This window comes from Oxyura jamaicensis, chromosome 4 (genome assembly GCF_011077185.1).
Source record: "Oxyura jamaicensis isolate SHBP4307 breed ruddy duck chromosome 4, BPBGC_Ojam_1.0, whole genome shotgun sequence".
Classification (NCBI taxonomy): domain Eukaryota; kingdom Metazoa; phylum Chordata; class Aves; order Anseriformes; family Anatidae; genus Oxyura; species Oxyura jamaicensis.
In genome coordinates this window covers 11,553,979-11,570,448 of record NC_048896.1, presented here as the reverse complement: position 1 = coordinate 11,570,448, position 16,470 = coordinate 11,553,979, and positions in this window count along the sequence as shown.

Sequence of the window (16,470 nt, the reverse complement as noted above, 5' to 3'; positions counted from 1 at the left end):
AAGGAAGGAAGGAAGGCGGAAGGCTTCTCATAGAAACATGGCTTGGCATGCGATTCTGGAAAGCTTGTCTTGGATCCCTTGGACATTGCCAAAATTAATTTGTTCTCTGTGACATTTTAATTTAAATGAGTCGGCAAAAGCCATGGAGTAATATAGTTTTACAGCAATGTTTAATTTGAGCTTCATCCTGAATGGAGGAAGAGTATAATAGTGATAGAATAGTTACAGAATTGATGGAGGTAGAGCTAATTCACAAATCAAGGCTTAATAACAAGCACTTTCTCAGGACCACTTCTATTTACCCATTTTATGTAGGTAGAGGCACAGTAGCAATATAGTCATCATCCGTGTGTTGTCTCATGCATCCTAATTTTTACAACAAAAACATGCACCTCCGGTACTGGAAGTGATTCGTACAGATATATAGCAAAGATGACAGGCAAGCAGACAGAAGGTAAACAACTATACTGGTGGTATGCTGGAAAGGAATGAAGTTAGATAAAAAAGAAACAGAATTGGAAACCTGTTTCTAAGTAAGTTTTTATCTGAAATTCTGCCATTCCAAAAATAGCATCAGAGAATAAAAAGGACTGTCTCAGTGTGGTATGGTCACATGCAGATGAGCAAGGAAGTAAATGATAAAGTTAACATGGCATACAGAGCAAAGAATCACCGTACTAATTTTTGTTTTGCATTAAAATCTTAATGAGTGGCTAACTGATACAATGTGCATTTGGGGACAGTAAAAGGAAATTAACCATTTGCAGTAAGACTAAATATGGGGTGGATTTCTAGTCGTAAGCAATTTGTTTAGACTTCTGGGTGATCACTGAAAGAATATGTGGTCAAGTATTTTTTTTTTTCAATAAGGTAAGTCTGAAAAATAAATAAGCAGTAAATACTGAGCTATTTTTTAGAACATGTACATTTTGGGGCTTTAGAAAGCATTGATGGGGCTGAGCTAATCACTATTAATCACTATTGCACTCAATAAATAAAGGAAAAATTAATTCCCTCAGCTGTAATTTCAAGACCTACTAATACTAGAATATATTTACACATTTTAGAAAGATTTAAACTATAAAAAGAAAGTTAATCAGTTTGTATTAATCATAGTCAGGGAGAAATTCCACTGACAATTACAAGAATGAAAATACACATCACAATCAGTAATTGCTGTGGTTTAACTTTGTAGATTTGGCTTTTGATTTAATATATCGGTTAATTAGGTAAAAATAATTACAGTTTTGTGTTAAATAGATATTCTAGACATATGGCACATGTTAGTGGCTAAATATGAAGATGAGTAACCAGTCTGCAGACAATAGTGCTGCTCAATGCTAATAAGAGATTTGAGGCAGTTACTTTACTAGACCCTGAGGTATTGTCGTTACTTAGTTTGTTCCTTTGCAGCTTGTAGAAATTTGGACCCAAGTATGACAGGATAAAATGATGCACTCTATTTTCCACAATATAAAAATAAACGTATAAGAACTAAGCTACCATCAAGTGTATAAAAGAAGCAGTTTTTGTGTTGGTCTTAAAATCAGTTGATTATACAGGAGCAAACCTCTGGAGAAAAAAAAAAAAAAAAAAAAAAGCAGATTCATTAGCATCACCATAGCATCACCGTATAGCATGTATGATAGTATTTTTCTGGAAGGGAGCAGAGTTAAGAAAACATCTATTCCCTTTGGACAGATTAGGTTTGAAAGCAGAAAATTAGAGAATTGTGTACGTTCAAGAGTTAGAGTACCCTGAACTTCTGTTGCCATGCTTTATGCTTTTTAAAAAGGGAAGCCCCAACTTTTTGATAATTTCTTTGCTGCCTGGCTAAACCTCATTAAAAGGTCAGCTATTTGGATCTAATCTGTACAGAATAAAATCTTGTCCCTGTGGTCTTACTTGCAAGATAGTCATCCTTTAGAAGGGTCAGTGTTCCTTCTTCCCAGATGTGCAGTAACATTAATCTTAATATATGATTTATAAAGCCTTTCAGTATCAGAAATTTTTGCTTCAGACTTTTATACGTGTAGAGCACAAATAGCCACTACAACCTCCAAAGGAAGCAAGCTTTTGCAGGCATAGGTGCTTTGGAAGTTGTGCAAACCATTCTCAGTAATGAATCTTCATAGGTAGCATGTTTCCCCCGTTGCTCCTTCTCACTTCTAGCCAAGTTTCTCATCTTCTGTCGCAGCAGCCAGAGCAGATTTTTTGTATGCCTCATTGGTGGTAGTTTCCTTCAGAGACCTCATTCCCATGTCCAGAGGAAGAATTGTTTGGATGAAAGGTTTCTTTAGTATATTCCTTTGATTCATAACTCCTTAGTGCTGAAAAAAAGGAGTGTTGTCTGTGTGATTGTGACAAGAGCGGTATGTCTAGCAAATGCGTATAATGCTCTGTGATAAGTAAATGATGACTTGGCTTCTAGCACTGATCAGAATATTTTAAGTACACTTACATTTCTTACTGCTTATTTTTCTTCTGTTTCTGCTGGTGGTTATATATTTAATGAGCTTGCATTGCCTCATATTTAGTACTAGTTCTTTCTGATCAAAAGCAGCGTCTGCAATAAATATTGTCTTTATTAAGATAAATTCTGTCCCCTAAGATATAGTATATGGAAGTTCTGAAAATCTTATGAGTTCTCAACCTGTCAAGTTCTTTGCAAGCACTTTGAATATAAATTGGATAAGCACAACAGCATAGCTCCAGCTTCTAAATGGAGCACAAAGAACTTTATTTCAACTGGAAAATGTACATCTATTGTGGTTTATACTAACAGAATAAGACATTTGAGTATGCTGAATAGATTTATTAGCCCAAGGGTCTAGAGAACCAAGTGCTCAAGAATACACTGAAGTGTATTGAGGTGTCTACTGAAGTAATCTGTTACTGTATGGAAGAAGGAATTGATTTTATTAAATGTGCTCTTAATACTTGTTACAGTTAATAAGAGCACATTCAAGTTATTTGAACTTCATTATATTATAATGTATAATTTTCCTGTTTTCCCTCCCCCAGTTGAAAGCGTGGCCCCATGGGGATCAAACTGAAATTCTTTGTTTCCTCTTTTCATGAGATACAAACAATATATTTTATTTTGGGTCAAATCATATCAAATGGAACAATTAAACTAGGAAGCATTTCATTGTGGATCTGTCTGAACCTAATTAGTTGTCTGCATGAGACACCAAAGCACCTCATGGGAGTTGTGTAGGTGTGGCATGCCCTCCTTTCTCGTGCTTTTCCTGGCTGGCCTAAATATCTTTTACATACTGCAGTTTCTCCTTTGGCTGACGACAGCAGCAGGTCATGAAAAATCCTATTAGGTTGTGTGCCACAGAGAGAAAAGGTCTCAACAGAAAGAACAGCTCAGCTCGCTGACTGGGGAAGAGCAGTGCATATTGAAAGACAGTCTCAGTGCTCTGAAACGTAAAATTTAATACCGTCTCCTTTAGATCTTAAACTTTAGTGTCTGATTCTGGCAGAATTCTGTGTGAATGCTCCCATTTACGTGCAAGAGCAGTTGGGAAGCTGTTGCTTTTCTGTGCTCAACTAAAACAGTGACCAGCTCGGTGAATTAACATCTTCCCCCTTGCATGGAAACTATAGATAGAACATCCTGGGTTAGAAGGACTCCCAGTCATCATTCAGTCAAACTCATGGCTCCACATAGGACCATCCAAAAATCAAACCAAATGTCTGAGAGCGTTGTCCAAATGCTTCTTGAACTCTGACAGGCTTGGTGCTGTGACCGCTTCCCTGATGAACCTGTCCCAGTGCTCAAACACAGTCTCAGTGAGGAAAATGCTTCTCTCTCCATTGTGAAGTCTTTACCCCAAAAATGTGACAGCATCTCAGATTTTGGTTGCCTGTGACTAGGCAAAATGACTTTCAGAGATTAAAATCTTTTTTTTTTTTTTTTCTCTTTCTAATTTATCTCCACAAATTGGAGAAACACAGTGAAGATAATCACTGTCTTATCAGAGAAAGGAGGAAAAAGAAGCATGTGCCAGATGATTCGATGTTCAAGTAGATGTAGTGACCAGATGGGAATGTTTAAGTAATGAAGACGTGGGGAAGCAGGAGGGAAGCAGACATACTATACAGATATTTATCAGTAGTGAATAGATTGAAGCATTTCAGACTGAAATTCATTTCAGTCACTTTGTTGAGCACCTTGAGGTACTATCCTGAAAAAGATGATACATATTACATATCTACAGTTTCTTCAAACATGTGAGTACTGCAAAACTGCTGCAAAATTCTACCAGCCAAATCACAAAATATGGCCAGCTGTTCTTTGCTAAGATGACTAATACAGAAGAAAATAGAGGTGCTTTAGTCACTAGAAATGAGGTTTCCACAGAAAAAAAAAGCAAGAAAAGTATAAAACAGAACTTCAATGCTACTATATTGTTAGTTTTTTTGCAGTATCTTCTGATTCTCCATGTAGTCTGGGTAGTGGAAAAGGGAAGTACAGTGAATAACAATAGTCTTCATTATGAGTAAATGTTAGAGCTGAAAAAATATTTTTGAAAGGAAGTCTCTGTAATGTGTTTGAATTTTCTGAGAACCTTTGCCTTGATTTTGCTTACGTTCTCGCTCACTTGCAGAAGGATCAAGTTTTGATGCAGAAGATGTTCCCAGAAACAAATCGGGAACTTGTTTGAACAAGTGTCTGAGTTTGGCATAGAACTCATAATAAAGATGGGGTAGTACCATTCCTTCACTTGTTCAAACATGAACAACTGTGGACACTGTTTATTTTGGAACTAGGTGTAGCTGAATTGGACTCAAGAGTATACCACACAATTTTTAGGTGGTTTGAAATATAGGTGTTGCACTTCTTTTCTTCATGGAATGAATGTGAATTTGTCAATTTTAACTTGGGTAAATTTCTGTAGACTCCAATATTCTTGATTATTTTTTTTCACTACTGTGGTAGCTTACAAATGTTCGCTTGTCAACATGGTGCATCCAGCAATGGATGTTATTTTTAGCTCAACTTAGTGATTTTAAGAAGTTATGACAAATTTTAAATACTCTGCCATGTAAATGAAACATCTTTTAAAGACAAAAAAAGAGAGAGAAGGAGAAAAGCCAGATAAGTATGGAGCCTTTTGTAAAAATGTGGCCCTCTCATTTCACTGCTTTAAACACATAACTGCCATAGCACCATTCTGAGCATAACAAAATAAATAAAATAATATGGAGTTGCCATATGTGAAGTCAAAGAAACAATGTAGGTCCACACGCTGTCTACCATAGTGGCTGAAATTGGGTGTGTTGGGAAGACTAAGAGACAAAGACAAGTATGCAAAGGAGTTTCTTGGTATAGTCCGCTATCCTCAAACCAAAAGCATGAATGCCCTTAGAGAGGGATTCAACAAAGCTTAACAAATTTCTCATCAGATTTCTCCTGTGAGAACATTAGATTGATGGATCTTAAAGAATAAAAGTGCATCAAGTGTGTGGTTAGTTCAAGTAAATCACATTTCTTACTATCACTAATAATTATGTCTAGAACTGCAAGTAGGTCTAAATTGTTCGGCTGCCCCAAGTGACACTTTCAACTGGATATACTGAGTCAGCTTCTCCATGAGTAAAGAACATGACTTAAATTCATTTTTTCCTGCATCTGTAACAGGGTATCTTAATTCCTCTTTTTCAAATCCGATCTTTCTAATGTATTATAGTAAGCATATGAAGCTTCTAAGCCTAACTGTGCAGGTTTTTCTCACATGTTCAAATGTTGCCCTCTTGCTGAAATTATTTGTATCTTTATATTTGAACGGACTTTTACTGGAAATTTGTTCTTCATGTACAAGATTTCCCTTCTTTTTCTCATTTCACTCCCTCCCTGGAATCTCACAGGCAAAATCCCTTTTGAGAATTCTGCAGTGTTGCTTCCCTGCTGTCTAGATCATACTTTTAGGTAAGATAAAAGATTTAAGGGAGTATGTACATTCTTTTATTCAAAAATCAGAATAAAATGCACACACTGGTTAGAATCAGCTACTGGTACTTTTAGCCACTGAGCTGACTAGATACTTTTTTTTTGTTTTGTTTTGTTTAGATCAAGATTCACTAATCCTGAAAAGATGGAATGCGGGTGTTTTGGAGGAAAAATATCCATGAGTCCAGTATGTTACAAGGATTTCTAGCTGGATTCTGATTTTTTGACTGCTGTTTAATTTATTTTTTTTCTGTATAATCTGGCATTGATGCTAAATATTTCAGTACTTACAATTCTCCTTTATCAAATGTAATTATCTTGATACTTGTGTTTCTTTGTTATAAGAAGAATTTTGCTGCTTTGCAATCCCTAGTTTTTTCCAACATTAATTGATTTTTACCCAGGTTAAGATGATTTGCTTCTGCATTTCTAACTTTGAATTATATGTCATAGTAAACTCATCCAATGACTGATTTTAAAACAGACTAAGTCAGCAAAAGTACTTAAAATTGTTAGGTGCATATTTTATTTTGTCAGCTGCATTGATTTTCCAAGGAATGTAACAGCTTGCCCTTTTCAACAAGAAAAGATTGAGGCAATAGAAGTGAATGTGGCTTTCTACAGCTAAAATTTAAGTTTTCCTCACTTAAAATTAGAGAACCAAAACCGAAAGCTACATGCAACTATATGTAAAAGGGCTATACCAATTAATGATGCTGTAGTTAATTTAAATGACTACTTATGAGGACAAGATGGTGAATTGATAGGGAAAAAAACTGTGTATTATGGATAAGCAGTAGGATTTTGGGGGAGCCTCAGAGTTCTTACTATGGACAACTTGATATGAGATTTGAAAAGATCTGAGACCAGTAAGAATCAGGCCATAAAATAATTAGATTAGAGATTAAGGGGTGATCATACAATGACTTATGAGGAATATAGTTCGTAACTAGGCCAGATATTCACACTGGGATGTTTAAACTGTGGACCAGCTTTGAAACTTAGAAAAGCTGAAAGAAGGGGGGGAGATAAGTATTCTATTAGGATAGTGGGGTTAATCTCTCACCTGAGACATTTCTGATTCCAAATTAGTTTGGTTAATATAGGTATGAGACTATCTTGAGACATGTAAGGCATTGCAGAACTCCAATTGAAGTGCATGGAGAATAGCATTATTGAACAAAAATAAAAATAATTTTTGCAGTATATTAAGTATTATACCTTCCAAAAATGTATAGAAATATCTTTGGCTGAAGGTAACATCTTTCATATTGTTGATTTAAAAGTTTGCTTTTGTTTTGAAATTGATTTTATTTACTTTAGTACAACCTTGAGAAACTGAGAAATACAAACAAACTGAGGAATTAACTTTTCTTTGTGGATAGAAAATGTACCTAGAGCATAACAAAATGAACAGGTAAAATTTATTTTGTTTCTATATTCACTAAAATTTTAACTTTTTCTGGAGATTTTGAAAAAAAAATTAAAAAATAACTTAAATAAAAAAATAACTTAAAAGTTATTGAAAAAGAAAAAAGAAAAACTATGTCCTTCAATAACAAAAAGAAAGGAAATTATGAGCATAAGAAATATGTCTAAATGAAAAGAAACTTCGTGAGAACTGAAAAAATGTTAGACTTATGAGGGGCTGAGAGTAGAAATGATTGATTAAAAAGGAAGTTGTATGACTGTCTCAAAGTGGAGCACAGCAGGCTTTATCACCAGGTTGATGTTCTGATATTGACGTTATTTTAATAGTGAATTGATATCAAATTTTCTATTTCAATCTCATCAGGACTTTTACTTCTTTCTATTGATGGAAAAAAAAATATGACAAAATAGGATACACCTCTAAGTACCTTCCATTCCAGATTTTTGTAATTATTGCTTGTCCTTTGTCTAACTGGGAGCCCTTTTTGTCACATGCAAATTAGGTCAGAATAAGAAGTGGAATTAAAATAAGTGTCTGGAGAAAAATGCATTAAGAGAATGAATAGTGAAATGATAGATTAAAAGTAAGGCATTCATAGCTACCATAACAATCCAAGCAAAACCTACTGAGGCAGATCTCTTGAAGGAAAGCAAAAGGAGACGTTTGTATGAGATAAAAATGCCCATGAGTAAAAGAGTTTTGTGCCTTGGAATTAGTGATGAAAGGAGGTCAAGGAACTCTGTTTGGTATGCAATAACTGTTCAAACGTTCTTCTACATTAATCTTCTGTGTCAGCTAGTTTCCTGATACTGCATCTCCAGAGCGATCTTCTGCAGCGTGAAGATACATACTCTGAAAGAGAGCACTAAAAAGCCCAACCCCACAGATATCTGTGTGATAAATTTAAATAATGCAGAAAATAATGAACAGGTAAATCAAGCCCCTCAGACTGATTGTGAAAAATACTTTTGCTAATATATGAGTAAAGTATTATATTTAACTCCAGAGAAGGACATACATGGGCACAGGAAGTCTCTTCTTTAAGCTACTTTGCAAATCAGGAAAAAAAAAAAAAAAAAGTTATTGAAAAAGAAGAAAAACTATGTCCTTCAATAATTCTATTGTCCAGTTCTGCTTCTATTCAATTAAAATATTTTACATGTTTTTCATTAACAAAATTGAAGTAAAACTCAGACCCTTTCTACCTGTTCCCCAATGACAGTTTGTTATAGTGGCATATATGTAGAAAGTATTCCTCGTCCGTATGTGGAGCAGGTGGAATTTATTTTAAGTGTGGTGCTTGTTCAGAAAATGGTACATTTCCTAACTTTATGGTAAGATATGCAATTTTTTCCTTTAATTTTGACAAAGTCTGTTTTGAAAAAATCATTTAGTGTGCAACAAAGGGCATCAAAGTTATGGTTAAATTACTCAATAGAGTTTTCTGTAATTACATATGAAAAATATTTTAAAAGGCTTGGGAAATGTGTCCACTGTGGGAAGAAGGACACTATTGGAAAGCAGCTGAAATGAATTTGGGTCCAATTATTGAATATTATTTTGAAATACTATGAAAACATTGAAAACACAGGAGTGAAATAAATAAATGTTAGGAAACAAGGGAATGAAGTCCCATGAACAGCGTTGCAGGAGAAGGCAATATAGCTGCTGTAGTGCCTTGTTCATTTCTTTCACAACTAATGGCTGAGACATTCCCCAGCATGTAGAAAATCAGTGTTCAGTCTCCTTACTTTATCTGAATGATTTGGTGTCTTTCTTCTCACAGAAATGCTCTGAGTGCATTGAGAAATGCTGAGTACAAGTTGAGACACATAGAAATATTTAAAAACGGAATCCTCACCACAAAAGAATCTGTGATAAGGGGATATTTTAAATGTGATCTCAACTGTTTTAAAAAATATATATATATCCTAGTCATTGGCTAACTTCCCTTTTCTTTGTTTTCATTGATGCATATTTAATACATTCTTACCATGCGGCAAAGTAACAGAACAAGATTACAAAACAATCTCAGAAGATTACCTTTTGAGTGTTGAGATCATCCAACTTTATTAATGAAGTTCAGGGGCATGCTGAAAAAACACTTAATAGTATGCTAAGTCCTAATCAAAATGTATTTGTGATACTTGGACTGAGATGGTACTGTAAATATCAAAGACAAAAAGTAGTATTCCCTATTTTAGAGCCACTTGAGAAAATATGCTGTTGGAGTTTGCATCTCAGGAATTTATCTTTAATCCAAAGAATACCTCAAATTAGTGGAAGTCACATCTGTTGTTTGAGACATGCTGAGCTACCATGTGGTTCTTGAGATAGGTTAAATCTTGTACAGCTAAATGATGGTATATATACTACAAATCTTTGCATGCGCTACTCTCCATCTGGCAACTTCTGCTTGAGTCTTGCAGGAATGGGCATTTCCATAGGCAGCAAAAATACATGAAGTATGTACTTAATATGCTCTATATACTTTCAATCCATTTCTCCTGAACTTGGAAGAAAATCTGTAATTCTCAGCATCTGACTGGGCTCAGGCTTGAAAGCAGAATGTGGCCCTTTGCTGTCTTACTGAAACCTTAGAGCACGGGTCTGATGAATATGCTAAAATGGACTGCAAAACTACTAAAGTATATTTTGAGTATTCCTCCAAAAATGTCATAAGTAGAGCTGCTTTAGAATATTGCAGGCATCTGGTTCTATAGAAAATTATTGTGCCTCTCTGGCTTCTTGCATGTTAAAAAGTCAATTACTGCAAACTATCTCTGTAGTTTCTAGATCATTACCCACTTTTCCTTAAGCAAAAATATCCTTGTTCTGAGATTGTTTAGTGTATAATCCAGTAGTTTTACATTTGTAACGCCTTCATGAAATTTGTAGTATCTGTTACCATAACATTAATTAATGTTACCATGTCATAAATAATGTATTGTATTGTCTACTGAAGGTCCTCCCACTTTTGTGTGTGTGAATGGAATTGATTTTTTTTTCCTCTACAATAAGAACATCTTTGGTATCTAGTAATGATATTAATGAGTATGTCAGGACCTTACTGAAGAGTAGAGTTTCAGTCAAGGGTAGCGAGAAAATACTGTGGTGATATCAGACTCTACATAGAGTAGAAGCATTCTTGGAGACCATGGCATTTTTGGACTTGACTGGAAAATTGAATTGTGCAATATAATTTTCACAGTGCTGAGAGATTTTTTCCCCTTGATTGTTAAAAGATGGTAAAGACTAATGTTGTACTTAATAAATATAGGTGTTATCTTGGAAAAGGTAACTGTTTTCTCCATATTTTGAAGCACTGAGGTAATTTCTGAAATGTTTCTGTATTTTGATTAGAAAAATGTTGTTCTCCTAAACATGTAACTTTCAATTGCAGCTAATGTAGTGTGTTGTTTATTTATGAAATAAACATAATGACAAAGACACCTAGAGAGCAAAGAGGTTCCTATTGCAGGTGGTATTCTTTTTGGAGCTCATTTTCAAAATACTTAGTATTTGTAGTTCTCTGAATATATATAGTGATTACTGCATTTAATAAATAGAATGTACAAGTGAATATTTACTAATGGGATAAGTATAAGATAATTAAAATTAAAACTTATAGCTAAATGTCTGCTTCTTGCTGAAGACATTTTTCTCAGACATATTGATCTGAACTGATGTTTCATAACAGCTCCTAAAAATTTTGTAAAACGTTGACATTTCAAATCACCTCCTTTCACATCTACTGCATCATGTTACGAGTAGCAAATATAATTTAGTTTGGCTTTTTCTTCCTGTTTGACTTGTCAAATGTCTTGAAACAATTCATGGACATGTTGCTTTTCTTGGACGTGTTGCTTTTCTTTTGATTTTTGTAGTAAGCACATTTAGTATGACAAAAATCTGTGCTTTCCACTGAGTCAGTCATATATGAGTTTGTGAGACTGAGGCATTGCCACATGACTTTGAAGAAAGAATTAACCTTTGTTCACCGTTCCTCACTGTGTTTTGCACACAGGCACTGACCTGCAACTGGCTCTTTAGAAGTGGGGAGTAACTGCCCAGGGGAAAACAAGACTTAAGTCTTCAAGGTGGTTTGAAGGAAAGAGGAGGGAAGGGTTTATTTTATCTCCCTTTGTCCTTGCTTACAAGATATTCTACCAAACAAACTATTTTTTTAAATGGAGTTACTTTGATACCAGGAGATATGTATTTGAGTGCTTAGCTGAGGCCTGTCTAATATGATTTCCGGGGGAGGTATTCATGAACAGTTTCTTTTTCTTTTATTATCCAAAAAAAAGTAAGCATGAGTATCAGCATTCATGACAGAAACCTTGAAAACATGGATATTCATAGAAAGCACAAAGGGAGTACAAAGGCTGAGGAAGGTAATTCTTTCGGAAGTGTAAGCAATATATAAAATGGTATTTTGTATTACTTTTCAAATACAAATGTTAACAATGCACGCTCATATTGAGACAATAGAGGTGTAGAAATAACAAGATAGGGAAAATAGACAGGAACACTACACAAACCTGTAACTCTGCAGTGCATCAGAGAGTACTCATTTAAACCTAAGCTAATTCCTGCAGTACCTTTTGAAATAATTGCTTCATTCTTGCTCATAGAGTTTTGATTTTGATGCTTTAAAGTGCTAACAATGAGGTATATACGCGACTGGTATGGCTAGTCCATTGGTCCTGTTTCTTTCATACCAGTAGCTATGAATTGGAAATGTTTTTAACTTCTGTCTTCATTTTTGTGTCTCAGCTTACATTTTAGCCAAATGGAGAGAAATTATCTTGTTTGTAAAGTGCTCTATGAAATTCTGATGACCAGTATTACTGATTAGAATTAATAATTGTCAATGTTATTGACGTCTTTTTTCTTGCTTTTGTTTCCATGTTTAGTTCTGAAGGATGAATTAGGATGAATTCTAAAATGGACAGTCAGCTCCAAGATATCTAGAAGCTATGTTTCCACTCCCCAAATTTATTTGGTATACAGAGTGCTTTTGCTTTTTCCATTTCTGCTCCCTGCAGCAATTTATAGTAGACATTAATCCTCATTTTTGGAGCTCCCTTCAGTCACCCACATACTTCTGGTATCTGCCCACTGCTAATGAATATGAATGAAATCATAAATTAATTATTGTAGAGTCTGATAGAAATGGTCAGGTTTATATAAAACACTGTAAAGTATATATTTTTAAGCACCTTCCCTGTTATTCTCTGTAGCACATTCTGACATATGTTCTTCAGTTATTTCTCTGAGAAAGGAAATTATTTTAGATTAGAGGCATAAAAATCACACAAGAGGCAAATACTGAAATTCTTAAATTAAATTTTATACAGTACTGTGCATATGAATAGACTTGTTTGAATTATTCATTGTTATAACTCATTGGCCAAATTCAAGCCTTTTATGTTGAGGCACATCATAATTTTGATAGCTTTATTTGTTGATTATTTATAGCACTTCAATATAGACTTTGTAAGAACAAATGTACAGTGAATCTTGCTCTGAAATATTATGTGGCCAAAATGGTGGTATAGAAATCTGTGTTTTAAACATTCATTTGAAATCCCTTTACCTAAAAATAAGATTCAATTTTTTCCCTTCATGTGCACCATAATCAATATGCAAAACTTTCCACAGGGAATAACAGCACACACTCACCTACTCTTGGATAAAACTTTCTCCCGGTTATGTGAACAGAACAGTTTCGGGGGAAGGTGAATTGCCAAGCAAATATAGACAGCATAATTAACTTTTTTTGAGGGTAGATTTTTAAAGTGATTGTGGATTCTCAGGTTGGTAATTGACAGAGGCTTCTTTTTTTTGCATTTTGTCAATCTATGTAAGAAAACAACTGTAGAACAGTGAAATGGGGTATGATAGTAAGTGGGAGTGTATAAAGCCAATGTGAATGTAAACTCACAATCTCCATTAAAATACTATCAACGCTCTAAACCTATGTGAGAACCCATGTAGAATCTGTTTGCTTTAAAACTTTAGCTTTCTCAGGTGAAGGTAGATGGAAAGTACAAAAGCAACCCTTTTAATAATGATGCTTACAGTATTTGTCTGCTTGAATAAGACAATGCTATTTTCAAAGCAGAATATGTATGTTTATGTACAAATAAAAGCTAAGTAAACAAAGAAAAGAAGCTTCTTATTCCAGGTGTATCTAAATGCACCGTGTATAAAGAATACTGATAAAATATTTTTTGTCTGGTTACTTTATTTGTGTTAATGACTGTGTGTAGATTTAACTGTAATTAGATTAGTTCCCCAAATAGACTCTATGTCTAGACTGAAGGAAAAATTAAAGATCCAAACTGTTCAGAAACAAAATAGTAAGTGAAAAAATAAACCAAGCTAATTCTGAAAGTTCCGGCACCAGAATGCACTATTATCAAACAAAGCACATGTAGATTACATCAGTGAATTAGGTCAGTAGATTAGGTCAGTGAAATGCAGTGTACTCTACCTTCTTTATATGCTTTATTGTGATACGCTTATTTTTTTTTTCCTGTTCCATTATTATGGCATTAAGATGATGCCAGTACATTACTGCCCTAATGTGTAGATATCTATGTGTCACCCATTTATTTCATTACATTATTGGCTGCTAGAAGCAAATCTTTTTGTAATCCCTAAGATTTAAAACACTCTGAGTTTCTGCTGTACTGATACTAAGGCCAGATTTCATAGCAGGAGTTGGTATGTAGTTTTCTTTGTCATGAATAAGGAGTTCGGATAGTTGTCACGATATCGATACATCAAGACGCAGGAGAAGTTCTACTCAATGTCTGTGTCACTGATCACACCTCAGTGTGGTTGGGGTTAGGACTTTAACCATGGCTGGATATCATGATGGCCATGCAACTATGTTTGTTTCCTACTGGAACGTCAGGAACACTCTGTTGAGAAAAGTTCTAATTTTCTGCCATGCACAGAAGTCCTTAATAGGAACTGGAATTAGTTACTACTATGTTTTTAGGTATTAATTCTGTACAACACTGGATCAGAGATGGTAACTTCAATGAATCTTTAATGAAACAGGCATTGAAAGAAAGAAAGCTTATTGTGTGCCTGTCTTCATTGAGTACATAACATTGCCTCATCCCAAACAAAATATTCCTAGAGCTTAAATGCTTTAAAAGTGGTTAACCTATTAAGGACTGTTGAATTTCAGCACTTTTCCTCTTAGCAATGAGAAAATTGTTCTTTATATGGGACCATTAAATACATTGTTCATCATCAGTGAGATCCTGTGTGCTCATTCCACCAGTAGAAGGACAGGCAGTAAAATTCAAGGTGCTCTCATACTTTTTATGAAATGTAAAATAGATGCTGTTGTTGAGATGCTGTGACTTAGCACTTTGCACTGACTTGCATCCCAGATGTCTCTGGAGTCAATTTACTTTTTTGCAGATGTGACGTGGAGTTGCTGCCTGTGGGACTTGAGGCATGTAACGTTACTATTTTATCTATGTAACGTAACTATTTTATCTATTACAATCAGACATCTTTGCCAGCTTTGCAACCTTTGTCTCTATCCCAGTCTCTCAGAGAATTTGCAGCAGGCATCTTTTCCTTGCTATTGTGGGTAGTAGTGGAGACTGTTAGGATAGTCACAGTGCCATGAAGCTGCAACCTAATTGCTTTTGGTCTGTCAGTCTAGTTTTTTTCCTACTCTCCTATATTTGTATTGAAAACTCAGTAAATGCATTTTCTTGCTTGGTGTCGTGATCTTGTACTTTTGCTCACGCATGCTTTCACTTCTTTCTTCTGGTGGCAAAAGCCTTGATTATAAAGATGCTCCAATCTAAATATACAAAAACATTTTTAAAAAGTGAGGCTTGCTGGAATCCCTATTTGCTGTGCTAATAGGTGCTACCAGGCTAGACCATAGTGACTATTTGGCACTTGGAGATCATACCACAGTTGCACACGTTCTGGAACTGGACTAAATGTTGTTATTGAATCCTAAAACCAGAGGCTGTAGCTAAAAAATAAATAATAATCTTAAACTAAATAGAAATGTAAGACTGTCAGGCAGATCTTGTTTGCAGTCTGCAGTGATCAAATGGTGGCTCATTTTTTTTTTTCCTGATTTTTTTTTTAATAGTTCTTTTTATCATAAATACATTTCACTTTATGACACATTCTGATTTTATTTGGTATTTACAATGATATTTAAAGCAAGCAAGTTACAGTATATTTTATTAACACAGAGCTGCTATACTGTTAAATAGTGTCCATACATAATGTAGTTGGTGCTGTTAAGTGTTCATTGTTTTTATACTGAGTTCGTTATTTTACATTTACCCAGTAAATTAATCTGGCTCAGCTGGTACATATTAAATCCAGATTGTTGTGAAATATAATTGCATAAAGCCTTGTTTCAGTATTTCAGAGACTATCTTGATGACAAATATAATGAGTTTATGTTACTGAATTAGTACCTATCCAAGTAATATACATAGTTCTTTTTCATCTGCTGAAAGAGATTTTAGTTTAAATGGCAATTTTTTTTTATTTTTTTATTTTTTTCCCCTCATAAAGGGCCATTTTTAAAATGACAAACATTGGCCGTATTCAATGAGATTCCTCTTTTGAGAAATGAAATCTTTGGGAACTGTAAGTCAAGGTCACCCTTGACCTCCAGATGAACCTGTGTATATACTTATATATGCACACATTATTAAGTAAATATATATAAATAAACATTTTTTATGCTACTAAGCTATGAATTGGCCAATGTTCTTAGTTGTGTATGAATCTGCTAGTAGCAACGAAGGTATGCCATTCCCATTTGGAAACCTAATGATTGTTTTCTATGATTTCTTCATAGGCTGAATGAATGGAAACAGCACAAAGCAACAGATTACAAAAATATTGCAAAATGGATTATCTGTCAACACCAATAATTCTCTTGTCAAATGAGTTCTATTGAAATAGAATTTGTACAAGGTTATACTTTGTAATGTTTCTTTAACAAAACATGTTTCAATTACATAACTGATAACCTGCTTCCATACCTCACTCTATCAAAGTC